Source organism: Clarias gariepinus, chromosome 1, assembly GCF_024256425.1.
Source record: "Clarias gariepinus isolate MV-2021 ecotype Netherlands chromosome 1, CGAR_prim_01v2, whole genome shotgun sequence".
In the NCBI taxonomy this organism is placed as follows: Eukaryota; Metazoa; Chordata; class Actinopteri; order Siluriformes; family Clariidae; genus Clarias; species Clarias gariepinus.
Window position 1 is genome coordinate 3,111,815 of NC_071100.1, and position 17,554 is coordinate 3,129,368.

The window sequence follows — 17,554 nt, forward strand, 5'->3', positions numbered from 1 at the left end:
CGTTCTCATCCTGGCTCAGCAAACGTGCAACGGATTAAGCCAGGATGCACTGATTAAACTAGGTCAAGCCGCGACTGTTCTGTTATCCTGGCTTTCTTAATTCTACTTTTGTGCAATACCCCCCAGGATATGGATGCCGTGGAATCATAGAGCCAGGGCTTTATCCTTCAACATTTTACATATGTGCGGGGTGACATGGCTAGGCCAAATGGAAGAACCCGATACTGGTAGGCTTCACCCCCGAAAGCAAACCTCAGGAACTTCCTGTGTTGTGGCAATATTTCTATATGCAAATATGCGTCCTTCAGATCGATTGTCACAAACCAAACCCCTGGTTGAATTTGAGAAACAATAATTTTGAATGTCAACATTTAGATATTCAGCCCACAAAATGTAAAATTGGACGCAACCCTATGTGTCTCTTGGAAAGCAAGAAAAACTGACTATAATAGCCTAAATTCTCTGTCTGGCAGGGGAGCAAATTCTGTGGCCCCTTTTCATTGGGAAACTAGTGGACGATCCCGTAGAGAAAAAGACTATCAGAACGTTTCCCAACCAGAAGCCGTGGGTGGATAAAACCATCCACGAAGCTCTGAGATCTTGCACCGCTGCCTACAACACGGGACTCGCGTCGGGTGACATGGAACCATACAAGGCTGCATCATACAACGTCCGGAAGGCGGTAAAAGAGGCGAAGCAGCGCTACAGGAGGAAACTAGAGTCACAGCTCCAACAGAGTGACTCTAGGAGCCTTTGGCAGGGATTAAGGACAATTACGGATTATAAAACACCAACAACCGGTATGACGAACGCGGACGCGACTCTGGCAGACAAGCTGAACACTTTCTATGTTGCTTCGAGGCTGCAGCTAAAGACGCTAGTGATGCTAATGCTAGCGGCACTAACGGCTGCAGACAGGAAGACACTGCCTGCACCGGAAACGCGTTCATCATCACCGAGCATGACGTGAGGAGAGCCTTCAAGAGAGTGAACACCAGGAAAGCAGCAGGACCAGACAGCATCTCAGGTCGTATTCTCAGAGCCTGCGCAGACCAGCTAGCACCTGTGTTCACTGAGATATTCAACATCTCTTTATTTCAGTCGGTGATCCCCACATGCTTCAAAGAGTCCATCATTGTTCCTGTCCTGAAGAAACCCCATTCTGCTTCTCTCAATGACTATCGCCCTGTAGCCCTCACCTCAGTAGTGATGAAGTGCTTTGAACGCCTGCGTGGCCACTACCAACTCCACCGCCATCATTAAGTTTGCTGACGACACTGTCGTGGTGGGCCTGATCACCAACAATGATGAGTCGGCCTACCTAGAGGAGATTGTAAATCTGGAGAACTGGTGCCAAAGGAACAATCTCCTCCTGAACGTCAGCAAGACAAAGGAGCTGAGGGTGGACTTTAGTACAAAGCAGGAGAGGAACTACCAGACCCCCATCATCAACAGGAGCCCAGTGGAAGAGTGGACAGCTTCCGATACCTAGGTGCCCACATCACGCAGGACCTGTCATGGTCCTGTCACATCAACACCGTGGTAAAAAAAGCCCGGCAGCATCTCTACCACCTCAGACGCTTGAGAGACTTTAGACTGCCCTCCAAGGTGCTCAGGAATTTTTACTCCTGCACCATAGAGAGCATCCTGACGGGAAATATCACGACCTGGTTCGGGAATAGCACCATGCAAGACAGACGAGCTCTACAGAGGGTGGTGCGATCAGCTGAGCGCATCATCCGCATCGAGCTCCCTGACCTGCAATCGATTTACAGCAAGCGGTGCTTGACCAAGGCCAGGAAGATCGTGAAGGACCTCAGCCACCCCAATAACGGACTGTTTACTCTGTTGCGGTCTGGGAAGCGATTCCGCTCCTTGAAGGCCAACACAGAGAGACTGAGGAGAAGCTTCTTCCCGCAGGCGATAAGGTCTCTCAATCACATCACACCACACAGGAGTAATATCTTTTAAACATTGAAACTGACTGGACAATCATGGACACATTCATGCAATACATATTTACATATCTGAAGCCATTGCACATGCCACTTTTCGGAAGTCAGTTTATACAATACATGTTTATCTGCAATTGCACATTTGACACTTTGCCACTTTAAAACATTTTAATGCCACTTTAAAACATTTTAAAATGTTTATATATATATATATATATATATCCCCCCCATATTCCTATATTCTATATTTTGTGATATTTTTTACATGCCCTTATTTGTACATTAGAGCCTTTATGAGAGAACATTATTAATATTTATTCCTTATATATAGTTTTTTATTTTATTTTTAAGGTCACCGGCGGTCGTATAAGCATTTCACTGCATATCGTACTGTGTATGACTGTGTATGTGACAAATAAAATTTGAATTTGAATTTGATTTGGACAATGAAGTGAATGTCAATAATAAGGGTTTAATTGATCAGTTCCACCATCATTATTCTTACAAGCAGGTCAAAAATAGTGTGGAGCATTATTTCATTGCCCTGATAATTTAATTTGTGTAAACATCCTGTTTACTGTAATCAGTTTTTTTTTTTTCTTATTTATCTACAATGGCTTCATCGCAATAGAATTTCAGACAGAAACACAAACAAATCAAATTCAAATCAAATTCAAATTTTATTTGTCACATACACCATCATACAGAGTACAATATGCAGTGAAATGATTTTGTGCGACCACAGAGTCGCGACGGCAGCCACCTAACCGGCGCCATCATAGAAGATAAGAAATAGATACATTAGGATAACGAGGGTAAAAAATCCCCTCCCAGTCTGTCCTTCGAAAAGGGCAGTGTGCGATCAGGGGTACAAAAATACCTCAGCAACAAGCACATAAAAACATGTAAACACAAGACATAAACATTGCAACGATTAGGGTACAGGGGATAGGAAATGTCCAATGTAGGCAAACAGCTCCAGTCCCTGCAGCTAGAGAGCGCTGGTCCCGATTCCGCCTGCCCACACTGAAGGGAATAAGCACACGAAGGCGTTGGATATGGGGAAGGTAGAGTGTCTATCTGTAGCTGTTATGTGTGTGCGTGAGTGCGTGCGTATCAGTTTGTAAGCCTGTAACATCCCGTAATAGTCTGCGCCAGGTGTCCTTGAAGGGGGAGGGAGTAGGATTCCAGAGCGTCTCGTTATCTTGGTCTTCGGGGAGTTTGTTATGACTCCAGCCACGGCCTTGAATGCAGTAGCTGGAAAGAAAAAAGTGGCAGCCGAAAAAGAAAATCATATTTTCCAGGTTTCGAACAATATCTGCCAATTTCACAGATATTTAATGTCCATCACTGGTCTGCAGGTCTGTCCAAATCACGTTGCATAGCTGCTAGTCTCTCCAAGATGTTATCCAATTTGCGGTCCAGAACCACAGTCTGATTACCGACAGCTCTCGTCACCACTATTTCCCAGCCAGCCAGTCTCTTGGGGTTGAGACTGACTGCTTTTAAGATTTTTCGATATCCAAGTATCCCACCTAATCCAATCAGCAGAATCCCAGTTATCAGAGTTCCGAATAGGTAGATATCTTCAACATCCTCCAGAGACAGTGCGGCCAGGCACACAATGCGCCACTTCTCCCAACCGTCCATCGTGTATCCAGCAGCAAACGTCCCAGCAGGACAAGTAGGTTCCCCAGAACCCACACTTCTCGTCGAGAAGATCGTGTCAATTGCATTCAGAGACCAGTTGATCAAATCCATACTATGCAATGTCACATAAATTATGTAGTTCAAGTAGGCTTTATTGTCATTACAACCATATACAGTTAGTACACAGTAAAACAAAACAACGTTTCTCCAGGACCAAGGTGCTACATGCAACATAAATTTATAACATAAATTAACTTAGACACTAAACTAGCTAACCAAGAGGGCTAGTTAGCTGGCTAGCAGAGACAGGACAGAGAGACCTAACATAAATTAAAACATAAATTAACAAAAACTAACTAGCTAAGTATAACATTTTTAAAGACAACATAAAGTGCACGTGCAAATGTGCAAACAAGAGCAACAACAAAGTGACAGTGCGCAACCACGACATAACAGAACATAAAAATATGGTGTTAAGGTAGTGGGTAAACATAAACATTGCTTAAAACAGCAGCAAGAATTGAGGAATTAGTGCAAAAAGTAGTCCAGTAATGATCATTGTGCAAAAGAGATAAACAGTGAAGCATTTACAGGTTGGTGTGTACGATAATTTTGTGGTGTAGGTCAGTGTGTCTGCACTTGTGTTGATTAGTCAGTCCAGTCCCAATATTTTGAGGTAGTTGAGTTAAGCTGAGTGATAATGTTTGTGTGTGTGTGTGTGTGTGTTTGTATTTATCAGTTTAGTCCCTTTTTGTTGAGGAGACGTATGGCTTGCGGAAAAAAGCTGTTGCACAGTCTGGATGTGTGTGCTTCGGTACCTTTTTCCAGATGGCAGGAGTGTAAAGTTCAATTCAATTCAATTTTATTTGTATAGCGCTTTTAGCAATTTTTCATTGCCGCAAAGCAGCTTTACACAGACAAAAGAATTATTTAAGTTTGTATGAAATGTGAATTTGTATGAATCAAAATGGTCAGTTTGTCCCTGGTGAGCAAGCCGAGGGCGACAGTGGCAAGGAAAAACTCCCTGAGATGGTAATAGGAAGAAACCTTGAGAGGAACCAGACTCAACAGGGAACCCATCCTCATTTGGGTGAAACAGAAAGCAGTAAATGGTCTGCATTTATACAGTGTGTAGGGTGGGAGGCAGTTCAGCTATAATAGCTGATGTTAATTGATGTTAATATGGAGTCCAGGTGGTTATTGAAGACCCAGGTAGACTTGTAAGAAGTTCCAGTCATGAACTATCGGACTGTCAAGTCCCCAGAGATACAGTTGCCAACACCAGTCAAGGCCAGAACCATTTTCTAGGTAGAGAGAATCATTCCCAGACACCAGACGCATCCCAGAGAGACACACGGGGCATCCATGTGACGAGATCTTCAGCCAGAAGCGGGGCACCAGGATGGGTCAGACAGGTCCGAGGGCAAAGGGAGTCTGGATCACTGGGAGCTCAGGAACGACATGTGTAGCTCGACAGAGAGAGAGAGAAAGAGTGAAAGGGGGAGACAGGAGGAGAGAGGAAAGAGAAAGAGGGGGGGAAAGAGAAGAAGAAGAGAGATGGCAGTTAGGTATGGTCACAGTCACACAATGTATAATGTGAATGTATATTAACTGTAGAGTGCAAGCAGAGACTCCGGCAGGACTAACTATGACAGCATAACTAAAAGGGAGAGCCAGAAGGAAACACAAACATGAGGGCCTCCTGACATGTAAAGCAAACAATCACCTCACCGTCAGCAAACCTGAGTGATCAATGAGAGTGAGGAAGACAGCATCCAAACATACCAGTTCACCATAATACTCTAAGTCCATGAGTCCCCCAGATCTGCTCCTTTACCTATGGCAAATCTATTTATAAAAATGCTTGGCTAAATAAATAGGTTTTTAGCCTGGACTTAAACACTGAGACTGTGTCTGAGTCCCGAACACTGTTTGGAAGACTATTCCATAATTTTGGGGCTTTGTAAGAAAAAGCTCTGCCCCCAGCTGTATTTTTCATAATACGCGGTACTGACAAGCAGCCTGCATCCTTTGATCGAAGTAGACGTGGCGGATCGTAAGACACTAGTAGTTCGCTCAGGTACTGCGGCGCGAGACCATTTAATGCTTTATATGTCAAGAGTAGTATTTTAAAATCAATGCGAAATTTCACAGGGAGCCAATGGAGTGAAGATAAGATAGGGGTGATGTGCTCATATCTTCTGGTTCTAGTGAGGACTCTCGCTGCTGCATTCTGGACTAGCTGAAGCTTATTTATGCATCTAGCTGAACAACCAGACAGTAAGGCATTACAAGAGTCCAACCTAGAGGTGATAAAAGCATGAACTAGTTTTTCTGCATCGTTTAGTGACAATAAATTTCTTATTCTGGCAATATTTCTGAGGTGAAAGAATGCTATCCTGGTAATATTATCTACATGTGCTTCAAATGAAAGGCTGGAATCAATAATCACACCAAGGTCTTTCACTGTTGCATTTGATGGAACAGAAAGGCCATCTAAAGTTACGGTGTGATCTAAAATTTTACTCCTAGCTGTATGCGGTCCTATGACTAGAACTTCTGTCTTATCCGGATTTAGCAGAAGGAAGTTAATTAGCATCCAATTTCTTATGTCCTGCACACATTGCTCAATTTTAGTAAGCTGTTTTTTCTCATCAGGTTTTGCTGAGACATATAACTGTGTATCGTCAGCATAACAATGAAAACTAATACCATGCTTACGGATTATGTTGCCCAGAGGAAGCATGTAAAGCGAAAAAAGCAGTGGACCTAAAACTGAACCCTGCGGAACGCCAAACTCCACTAGAGAGCATGCAGAATAATCACCATTTAAGTCTACATACTGATAACGATGGGTCAGATAGGATCTGAGCCAGGAGAGGGCTGTACCCTTAATTCCTACTACATTTTCTAATCTGTGAAGAAGAATAGCGTGATCAACGGTGTCAAAAGCTGCACTGAGGTCAAGTAATACAAGCATAGTTACACAACCCTGATCAGAGGCCAATAGGATGTCATTTACTACTTTAACGAGTGCTGTCTCTGTACTGTGATGAGGCCTAAATCCTGACTGATACAGTTCATGTATGCCATTTCTATGTATATATGAGCATAGCTGCTCCGCTACTATCTTTTCCAGAATCTTAGAGATAAAGGGGAGGTTCGATATTGGCCTGTAACTGGACAGCTGACAGGGGTCGAGGTCAGGTTTCTTAATTATTGGTTTGATAACTGCTAATTTAAAAGATTATTTAGGCTCTGGTGTTTGGTTTTCTTTATAAAAAATCTTTACATCTGCAATTTTGTCTAGCCTGCGATTCTTAATTATTGACAATTGTGCACAAAATGTCATAGTTCAGTATGTTTTGAATCCATTCAATCTATTAAAATATTATTGTACTTCACAATAATTATTGTATTGATTGTACTTGAATTATTGTACTTGATAAGCATGTTGGTACGTCACTCTGGATAAGAAAATCTGTGATTTGCCTAAATGTAAATCTAAGATTATTTTTAACATTACCTTTTTACCTATTTCTACAAACTTGTTTTCCATCAACCCTGGGTACTTAAGCTATTGTATACTGTATAATTGGTCAGCAAACCTTCCTGATTTGAACTCCACAGAGAATCTATACTGTATTGTAAAGAGCAAGATGAGAAACACCTAACCCGACAATACAGATAAGCTGAGGGCTGCTATCAGAGCAAACTGGTCTTCATTAATGCCTCATCAGTTTAATTATTGCATCAGTAATTTGTGCTAAAGGAGCAAAACCAAGTACTGGGAGCATACATTAACATATTTTACAGAAGTTGACCATTTCTATGTTTATATTAAATCCAATTTTCTTTTAATATTTCACGTTTCATTCTAAGAATCTAGAACATATGAGGGTTTTACTTTTTGAATTAAATTAAGGGGGGGGGGGGGATTATGTATAGAGATTTGGAAAACACTGTGTTCATGTTTTCATATCCTTATTTATGTGATATTTTAATTATTACATTTCAGATGAATGTTTTATTTTTATTTTGTGATTATTGGTTGTATTTTATTAAGGGAGGTATATTATAAAGGAAGGAATTGCATAAAGATGTGAGGGGGAAGGGTAGTTTACACAATGTATTACTTATTTCCTTATTTATTTATCCACCATTATATAAATTAATTATATAACGATTTGAATTTAATTAACCTGTGAGTGGTACATAATATTCACAAAATGTACAATATTTTAAATCAATTTGTTTTGATGGACAGTGACTTTACTGTGTAAAGAGGGATTTTTGGGCCAGGGGTAGCTCAGTGGTTAAGGCATTGGACTACGGTTTGGAAGATCCCAGGTTCAAACCCCACAACCACCAAGTTGCCACTGTTGGGCCCTTGAGCAAGGCCCTTAACCCTCAACTGCTCAGATGTGTAATGAGATAAAAATGTAAGTCGCTCCGGATAAGAGCGTCTGCCAAATGCCCAAATGTAAATGTAAATTTAGTCAGAGAAGCAAGCAAGTGACCATGAGTTATTATTATCCTTTAATTTGTGCAACAATCAGTCAGTAAGTTCAGATACAAGTGTTTAACAAAATGTTTTTGTCCTGTTACAATATAAAACTGCTTTAAGTTATATGTGGGTAAAAATAAGCATTCTGCAAAATAAAGATAACTTATGGACAGATGTTTAGGATTACGTTTTACTTTCGATGATCTTCTTCACCCAGTCCACCTCAGGGTCCACACAAAAACGAAAACCCTTTGTTGTAGTAAAACTGTGGAGGAAAAAAACATCCAAGTCATCAATTAATAATTCTTTTGGAGATTTCAAGATTTAAATGGAATAAATAAATAAATAAATAAATAAATAAACATACATGACTCCAGGAACTGTTCAGTCAATTCTTGTTTGTATGAACGAGACAACATTTGCTGCAGGGAATGGTCTTTTATGAAATTCAAAGCAGAATTAGTTTTCCCATTTGCATCTGTGTCAAAACATTGAAAAAATATTTTAATAATGTCACATAGTTGCAGGCTAATGATAAAAAAATATCAATTATTATTCAATAAATTATAATTTAAAAGAGTCAGCTGTCTAATACATTCATAAAATCACCTTGGCCAAGTGATAGGCTTGTTCTTTGCTGTCAGAAAATATTATTAGAAATATAAATCAAACAGCCAGCATACAGTGAAAACACAAAACACACTTTCATAGACAGATTACTCTGAATCTTCAGTAACAGCTGGTTTAGAAACTGAATCAAAGTGCCTGGACTTGTGTTAAAATGTGAAGGATGATCATTCTTATAATAACATCTGAACTACCAGTGAATATGCATCTTTATATTCCTGACAAATTTTAATTCATAAAATAGAACTTTAACAAAGTTATTTTAATTGATTGTTTGCCTAAAAATATGTGAAAATCTTACTTCGTGCCATTGTGCTGGACTGAAGGCTGGAGAGTCCCAGCAGAACCAGCAGGAGACAATATGGAGTGGAGACCATGGCTTCTGATGGAGGTAATGATCATTTTGATGTGCACTTTGATATAAAAATGAATATATAAACTTGCTTCTGGGCTTATTAAGCAAAGAGGAGAAAGTGGGGTGGTAGAAGGAGGTCAATGTGAAGATGACAAGCTGTTTCTCACCTACATAAAAACAAACACCCCCACCTCTTCCTCAAGAACCGATCTGTGGTTTAAACTTAAAATAATACACTAAGCAGTGTTTGACACACAGTTTTATTACAGACATATACAGTAGCCGCACTAATTAAACAAATACATCAGACAAATAAATTTTATTTGAGAATAGTAAAGATAATTTCAAATAAAGTAACTTAAACTGGGCTTTTACTAGTACAACTAAGATCTCATTACAAGCTGTTTCCTAATGTGAAACTGGTTGTTCGTTGGTGTGAAAAACAATTATTTCTTATTCTCAGAGAGATAGATAAGATGGACATTAACCTAAAGCAGGTGGAACAACATAAACCACCATGGTTGCTTAGAGCGGTCCTGGTAGAAAAAAAATAAATAAATAGCAGTTACTAGTAATTAGTAACTAGATTAAGTAGTTCTAACTACCAAGTTCATGGCTATCCATCTTGATCAAAGAACATGAAACTTGTTAACTTTACTCCTTACCCTGTGTGGTGTAATACAACCCACATTCTGGAAAATGTTTATTTCTTTTATATTTGAATAAATTAAAAAACAAATGACATGAGCCAATCATTTATTCACAATAGAACATAGAGAGCATAACAAATGTTTAAAATGATACATTTTACACGTTTATCCACTAAATCAGCTTATTTCTAATTAAATGCAGCTACAGGTCTCAAAAAAGTAATGGGGCAACAAAGAACTGATAAAAAAAAGAAGGATGGGGTTTCTTAGGGACAGGAACAATGATGGACTTTTTAAAGCATGTGGAGATTACCAACTGGAATGAGGAGAGGTTGAATATCTCTGTGAACACAGGTGCTAGCTGGTCTGTGCAGGCTCTAAGGGCTCGACTTGAAGTGCCATCTGGTCCTGCTGCTTTCCTGGTGTTCACACTCCTGAATGCTTTTCACATCATGTTCGAGATAATGAACACGTTTCCGGTGCTGACAGTGTCTTCCTGTCAGCTGATAGTGCTGCTAGCATTAGCATTGCTAGCATTTTTAGCTGCAGCCTCGAAGCGAGCATAGAAGGTGTTTAGCTCGTCTGCCAGAGACACATCTGCATTCGTCATATCGGAGGTTGGTGCTTTGTAGTCCATTATTGTTCTTAATCTCTGCCACAGGTTCCTAAAGTCACTCTGTTGAATCTGTGGCTCTAGTTTTCCCCTACTCTCCTTCTTCACTGCTTTCTGGACATTGTATGACATAGCCTTGTTTGGGTCCATGTCACCCGATGCAAGTCCCCTGATATAGGCAGCGGTGCAAGATCTCAGAGTGACGAGGATGGTTTTATCCACCCACAGTTTCTGATTGGGAATCATTCTGATGCTTGTTTTTTGTACGGTATCGTTCAGTAGTTAGTTCAAATTGAATTTGAATTTGCTGGGAAACTATTGAACGGTACCGTACAAAAAACAAGCATCAGAATGTTTCCCAATCAGAAACTGTGGGTGAACAATAGTCAATAGTTTCCCAGCAAATTCCACAACTGCTTCTGCTTCTGTAAACACATTAATGTCATTAGAGCTCCATCTGAACATTCTAGCCTGCCATCCTTGACTGTGGTGCAGCAGTGGTCTACTGTCATTTTGCCCCTGGGTGAGAGGCTGATGAGAGTTTGGCGGTGCCATTTGAGGTCCGTGTTGTTAAAGTCTCCCCCCTACAATAAGCGCAGCATTACAGTGTTATGTTTGGTGCTATGTAAGTGCCTCATGCAGCTAGCATAGGGCATGACCGTGTCTGCTTGTGGTGAAAGTGCTGATCTGAAGAAAAGCTAAACTCACCCTTTATGTTAGAAAAATTATGTATCTTCAGTTCCGTTGTACCTTAAACAGTAAAACAGTGTATAATCAGAGGACTTTTGCCTTTTATCAAAAAGTTACAAAACACAGTCATTGGATTTACTGACATGAAGTTGTGTGCAGCCTCCTTACAACGAGACATCCTGGTTCTCCCAGGCCAAGATCTTTCTCTCTCTGCTAATGGATCTACGTGTTCCCTCCCTAATAATGTCTGTGACAATTCCTGCTTGTTCAGTCCATTGTTATTTCAAGATAGAACTATTTTAGATGGGACTTATATATTGCAGCTTATTCCAGCAGGTCTGCTTCTGTGCACTATTTGTCGTCTGCAGCTGATTCAGAATGCAGCTGAAATATCTGCAGCAGAGAAGCGGAGTGGTTTGGGAGAACGTCTCAGGTTACTTTGCTGTTACCCTGTTCCCTGAAAAGGCGGGATTGAGATACTGCGTGAAAACGCTATGGGAACATCTTTTCATGTTGCCGGTTGTGAAGCATGTGTGTATCAAACATGCCAAATTTTGGCTTATATAACCTCTGTCAGGTGACTTCATCTGATGAGACGCACCTGCAGGTTATAAATATGAGTAAACCGGAAACAGTCCTCAGAACGATTTTGTCTGAACGGACGTCCGGTCACGTACGCAGTGCGGAATTGGAGCGCAGCATCTTGTTCCCGCCTTTTCAGGGAACACGGTTACAGCAAAGTAACCCGAGACGTTCCCTTTTAAAGGCTACACTTGATGCTGCGTGAAAACGCTATGGGAATGAGAATACCAACGCTGCTGCACTGCCAGTGTCTGGACCCCGCATTGTGTAGCGTGTGCGCACAAAGGCCGAGGAGGTCTCAGAACTACATCTGGGAGGCTAACTCGTGGACCTGTGAGCCCGGAGTAGCATAAACATCCTGACTTTAAAATCTAACAAATGTGTGTTTGGAGAGGAGAGGAGAATCTGCCGCATCACACACTTGCTGCAGTGCAATACCTCTTGCTAGCGCAATATATGAGGCAATCCCCCTGGTTGAATGAGCCCTAATTCCTAGAGGCCAAGTGAGCCCACACGCCTCATAGGAGAGAGCAATAGCATCTCTCACCCAGTGTGACAAGGTCTGTGTAGTGGCGGCCGCCCCCGGTTGCAGCGCCATAACATATGAAAAGCTGCTCTGACTTACGCCACTGGCTGGTGCGGTGGACTTAAATCTGAAGAGCACGTACTGGACACAGTAAGTAAAGTCTCTCCTGCTCCGAAGCTGTAAGGCAGAGGACAAAAGGCTTCAAAACAATAGGGTGCATGTTGAGAATGGAACTTTCGGAAAGTAGTTCAGTGAGGATGCAAAATGGCCCTAACTAGCCCAGGGGCAAAGTCTAGGCAGGATGGGGAGACTGACAGATCTCCAATCCTCTTAGAGAGGTAACAACTATTAGAAAAAACATCTTAAGGGTCAGAAACCTGAGGCGCTGACTCTAGTGGTTCAAAAGGGCTCTTAATTGGATCTTTGAGCACGATAGATAAAACCCACAAAAGGGACCGTGGCTCTAGTGGGTAACCTCAACCGTTTAGCTCCATAAATGGATCGGGTAACTAAAAGGGTGTTTTCCCACAGTAACCCCATCGATCAAGATGTGGCATGCTGAAATAGCAGTTACGTACGTCTTGAGAGTACTTGGGCACAAGCCCGAGGACAACTTTTCCTGCAGAAGCTCCAGCACTGAAACAATTCGGCAGTGGACTGGGTCTATCTGCTTCGTCATGCACCAACTTTTAAATACATTCCTTTTAAGGCCATAAGCTCTCCTAGGGGAGGAAGCCCTAGCACTTAGAATAGTCTTAATTATGCTGGCTGGAAGACCAGCTTGACTTAATTGGTCCCATTCAGATTGACTGGACAGTACAACTGCTCCCACATTAATATGCCCTGGGATGTAAATTGCCCTGAGGGAGAGGAACCTGGTGGACTAGCTAACTAGCGGCATGAGCACAGTCTGCCCTGGTGATTAATATATGGGACTGCCATAGTGTTGTCCACCCGCACTAGGACATGGTAGCCTCTCAACTGCTGGGGGAAGTGCTTTAGGGCCAGAAATAGAGCCCTCATTTCGAGGCAACTGATGTGCCATGTGAGAAGAAGGCGTTTTCAGCTCCCTTAGACTGGACGGTCATCTAAGACCGCACACCAGCCCGTGAGGGAAGCATCTGTCGTTAGCATCTGTGGCGACAGGACGAACTTAGAGTGGGACCCAGAGTCAGAAACTGGGGTCTGAACCACATAGGAAGGGTACGAAGCACCTGGCGTGTAACCCTTATTGGGGATTGGCCCTATAGTGAAATCCCCTGTCTTAGCCACAACTGAAATTCTTTCATGTACAGAAGGCCCAAAGGTGTCACACCCCAGGTGCACGGCCTTGGAGAACCGATCAACAATGGTTAATATGGTGTTCTTACCCTCTGAAACCAGCAGGCCTGTGATGAAATCCAGGGCAATGTGCGTCCAGGGCCGACGAGGAAATGGGAGTGGTTGGAGTTCTCCCGGAGTCGGTTGGTTTGTGTCTTTTGCCCTGGCGCACACCGGACACGCCTGAACGAACTCGATGACGTCTTTCCTCAAGGAGGGCTACCAGAACGCCCTTCTGATGAATAATAGGGTTCGTTAGGCTCCAGAATGTCTGGTGATGGTGGATGAATGGCCCCACTAGAGAACCTCCGCTCGTGGATGTTGGGGTACTTAGAGTCGTTCAGGTGGCACACCTGCCGGTTCGGTCTTCGCCGCCTGTGCCTGGCGGACCCTGGTCTCCAAGTCCCAGTGGAGGGGTGCAATGATGCGGGATGGAGGGATGATAGCCACGGGGTCCGCCCGGGGGAGATCGTCCTCATATTGGCGTGATAGGGCGTCGGCTTTGGTGTTCTTCAACCCCGGGCGGTAAGAACGATTTTTATATTACAAAGAATTATATTGTTTAAAAAATAATGCCCACCGTGCCTGTCGTGGGTTGAGCTGTTTTAAATTTTTGATGGTGATAAGATTCTGATGATCGGTCCAGACGATGAATGGCTCACTGGCGCCCTGGAGCCAGTGATGCAATTCCCTAAAAGCCCACTTTATGCCCAACAGCTCGCGGCCCCCTACCCCATATCGCTGCTGAGTGGGGTCAAATTTTTTGGAGAAGAAACTGCAAGGGTGTAGTTTCTGGTCTGGACCCCGCTGGGAGAGAACGGTGCCGGCGCCCACATCCGACGCGACCACCTCCACAACGAAGGGTTTGCTGGCATCGGGATGAAGAAGAATAGGAGCAGTGGTGAAGCAGTGACAGGGTTCCTTGAATGTTGAGATGGCAGCTGGGGTGAGCCGAAATAGGTGAAATGAGGGCCTGGTCAATGCGGTTAATGGTGCTGCAACTGTACTGTAGCCCCGGATAAAGGGACGATAGAAATTCGCAAACTCGAGAAACCGCTGAAGCTGTTTGAGTGTCCTGGGTAGGGGCCAGTGACATAGAGCTTCTAGCTTCTGCGGGTCCATGGCCAAACCCTGGGGCGAGATGACAAAACCCAGGAACATGGTGGAGTGCTAATGAAAAGCACATTTTTCCAGCTTACAGTACAGTTGGTGAGCGAGCAATCTCTTTAAAACAGCACGTACATGTTGGATGTGTTCTTCAAGGTTGTGAGAGTAAATTTTAGCCCCCGATAGTTGACACATGGGCGAAGTTTGCCCCCTTTCTTCTTGACGAAGAAGAACCCCGCGGCTGCAGGCGAAGTGGAAGGCCGGATGGTTCCATGACGAAGGGCGTTGGTGACGTATTATTCCATCGCCTGCATCTCAGAGGTGGATAGCAAGTAGAGATGGCCGCGGGGAGGAACGGAACCCGGCTGAAGTTCTATGACCAGATCGTATGGGCGATGAGGTGGGAGGTGAGTAGCTCGTCTTTTGCAAAAAACTTCAGCCAAGTCCCGATAGGCGACAGGGATGGCATTGGTGTCAACGTCGGGGGCTTCGGACTCCTTGGAACACGTCCCAGTTCGTGCCCGTAGGCAGAGTTCGGTGCAGGTCGGCCCCCACTGGAGGATCCAGTTTCGGGTCCATGAAATAATCGGGTTGTGCTGCAACAGCCAGGGATAGCCAAAGATGATGAGCGGTGATGAGATGGATGTGAGGTGGAGTTGGATCTGTTCCTGGTGCTGGTCTATGGCGAGCGTGATGGGTTGGGTCTGATGGGTGATAGGGCTGGATGATAGGGGCCGACCGACGACCTAAGTGATCTTTACAGGCTGGGATAACGCCTCAATCTTCACCCCCAATTCTTTGGCATAAGTAGAGTCAATAAAAGTTACTAGCGGCACCGGAATCGATGAATGTGGTACTTCGAACCTGTTTGTGGCCAATTTGGAGGGTTACCTAATAATAATAATAATAATAATAATATCTCAGTTTTATATAGCGCCTTTCAAAATACCAAAGGTCGCTTTACAGTATAAGGCGTGTGTATGTAAGTATGTAAGAGGGAGGGAGGGGGGACTAGAGGCCAAAGGCCTCTGTGAAGAGATGTGTTTTGAGGTACTTTTTAAACAGGGGTAGTGAGGGGGCACATTGGACATGAAGGGGTAGCTTGCTCCAGAGAGTAGGGGCAGCTACATTAAAGGCTCTGTCGCCAAAGGTCTTGAGTCTGCTGCGGGGGACGATCAGCTGGCCCTTGGAAGAGGACCTCAGGGACCTCACAGGGGTGGAGGAGGTCAGTAAGGTAGTGGGGGGCCAGTCCATGGAGAGATTTGTAGGTGAGGAGGAGGACTTTGTAACTAATGCGGGATTTGATGGGGAGCCAGTGAAGCTGTTTGAGAATGGGAGTGATGTGGTGCCAGGGCCTAGTGCCTGTTAGAACCCTTGCAGCAGCATTCTGGACGTATTGCAGTCTATCCAGGGCTTTGTTTGGCAGACCTGACAAGATGGCATTGCAATAGTCCAGACGGGAGGAGATGAAAGAGTGGATGAGGGTCTCTGTTACTGAAACAGAGAGTGAGGGCCGGAGTCTGGAGATATTCCTTAGGTGATAGAAGGCAGATTTGGTAATTCTTTTGATGTGAGACTGAAATGATAGAGTAGGATCCAGGATGATGCCCAGATTGCAGACTTCAGGGGATGGAGTGATGGAACAGCCATCCACATCCAGGTGGAGGTCCCCAACCTTCCTAAGCAGTGGTGCCTGTGCCACCACCATGAGCTCCGTTTTGCTGCTGTTTAGTTTGAGAAGATTGGTGGTCATCCAGGTTTTAATATCCTGCAAGCAGTGGACAAGAGGCATTGAGGGGAGTTGGGCAGAGGGTTTAGTGCTGATGTACAGTTGTATGTCATCAGCGTAACAATGAAAACTGAGTCCATGAGAGCGGATAATTTGTCCTAGAGGGAGCATGTATATGGTGAAGAGAAGGGGGCCAAGCACAGATCCCAGGGGACCCCATGGTTGATTGTTGTTGTTGTGGAGTGTGAATCTTTCAGGGTGACGTATTGTTGCCGGTTTGATAAATATGACTGAAACCAAGAAAGTGCTGTATCGGATAGTCCAGTGAACTCTGAGAGCCGTGTTAAGAGGATGGTGTGTGAGACTGTGTCAAAAGCTGCTGAGAGGTCCAGTAAGATGAGGATGGTAATAAGGCCATTGTCAGCAGCAGTAAGGAGGTCGGTTGTGATTTTGACAAGGGCAGTCTCTGTACTGTGGTGGGCTCTGAAACCAGATTGTAGAGGTTCAAAGAGCTCATGGTGGGACATATGCTGTTGGAGTTGGGCGGCCACTGCTCTTTCCAAGATTTTGCTCAGGAAGGGAAGGTTGGAGATGGGACGATAGTTATTTGGGTCATCAGGGTCCAGACCAGGCTTTTTCAGAGTGGGGATGACAGCAGCAGTCTTGAGGCTTGACAGCACCTCACCAGACTCCAGGGACAAGGATTGTCTGAGAACAGGAAGACATGATTTAACCAGCGAGGTAGGCATGGGGTCTAACTTACAGGTAGATGACTTGGCTTTGGACACCAGGTTGGTGACCTGGTCAATGTCCAGTGACATTGCCTGCACCCCTGTGCACTGTGAGATGGTGGTGTCGGTCGTGGTGGAGAGGTGGAGGGGGCCCGGTGAGTCTCTCCTCGCAGTCACCAGGGCTGCGCGTTTCCCGGGCGAATTGAGCAGATCGCCCAGTGATGTGCCGCCGACCCACAATAGTGTGATTAGCGATCTCCCCGGTTAGCTTGTTGATGAGCTTGGTGTTCTGATCTACCACGTCGCAGAGGTGCGCGTAATCCGCTGGGTTCACCGCGGCTGGCTCAGTCATTCTGTGTACATCCATTTCTACAGAAGCAAGAGAACGAATCTCTTCCACACCCACAAGAAGCACCGAAGTGCGCTCGTAAAGTGAAAGGAGAGACTTCGTGATCGGGGGAGAGGGCGACAGAAAGGAGGGGCTCCGTCTCTCGCGCCTCGGCCAGGTCGGC

The 17,554-nt window shown here is 44.2% G+C and overlaps 1 long non-coding RNA gene across 1 annotated transcript; it reads right to left on the reverse strand.

Annotated features, from left to right (window-relative positions):
- Positions 1 to 8,243: 8,243 nt before the first annotated feature.
- On the reverse strand, positions 8,244 to 9,221 carry LOC128518435 (uncharacterized). The gene is made up of 3 exons (XR_008357727.1): positions 9,041 to 9,221; positions 8,480 to 8,590; positions 8,244 to 8,377 (listed from the first exon to the last, which is right to left on the reverse strand). It is a non-coding gene; the product is annotated as an uncharacterized LOC128518435 (long non-coding RNA).
- Positions 9,222 to 17,554: the final 8,333 nt, after the last annotated feature.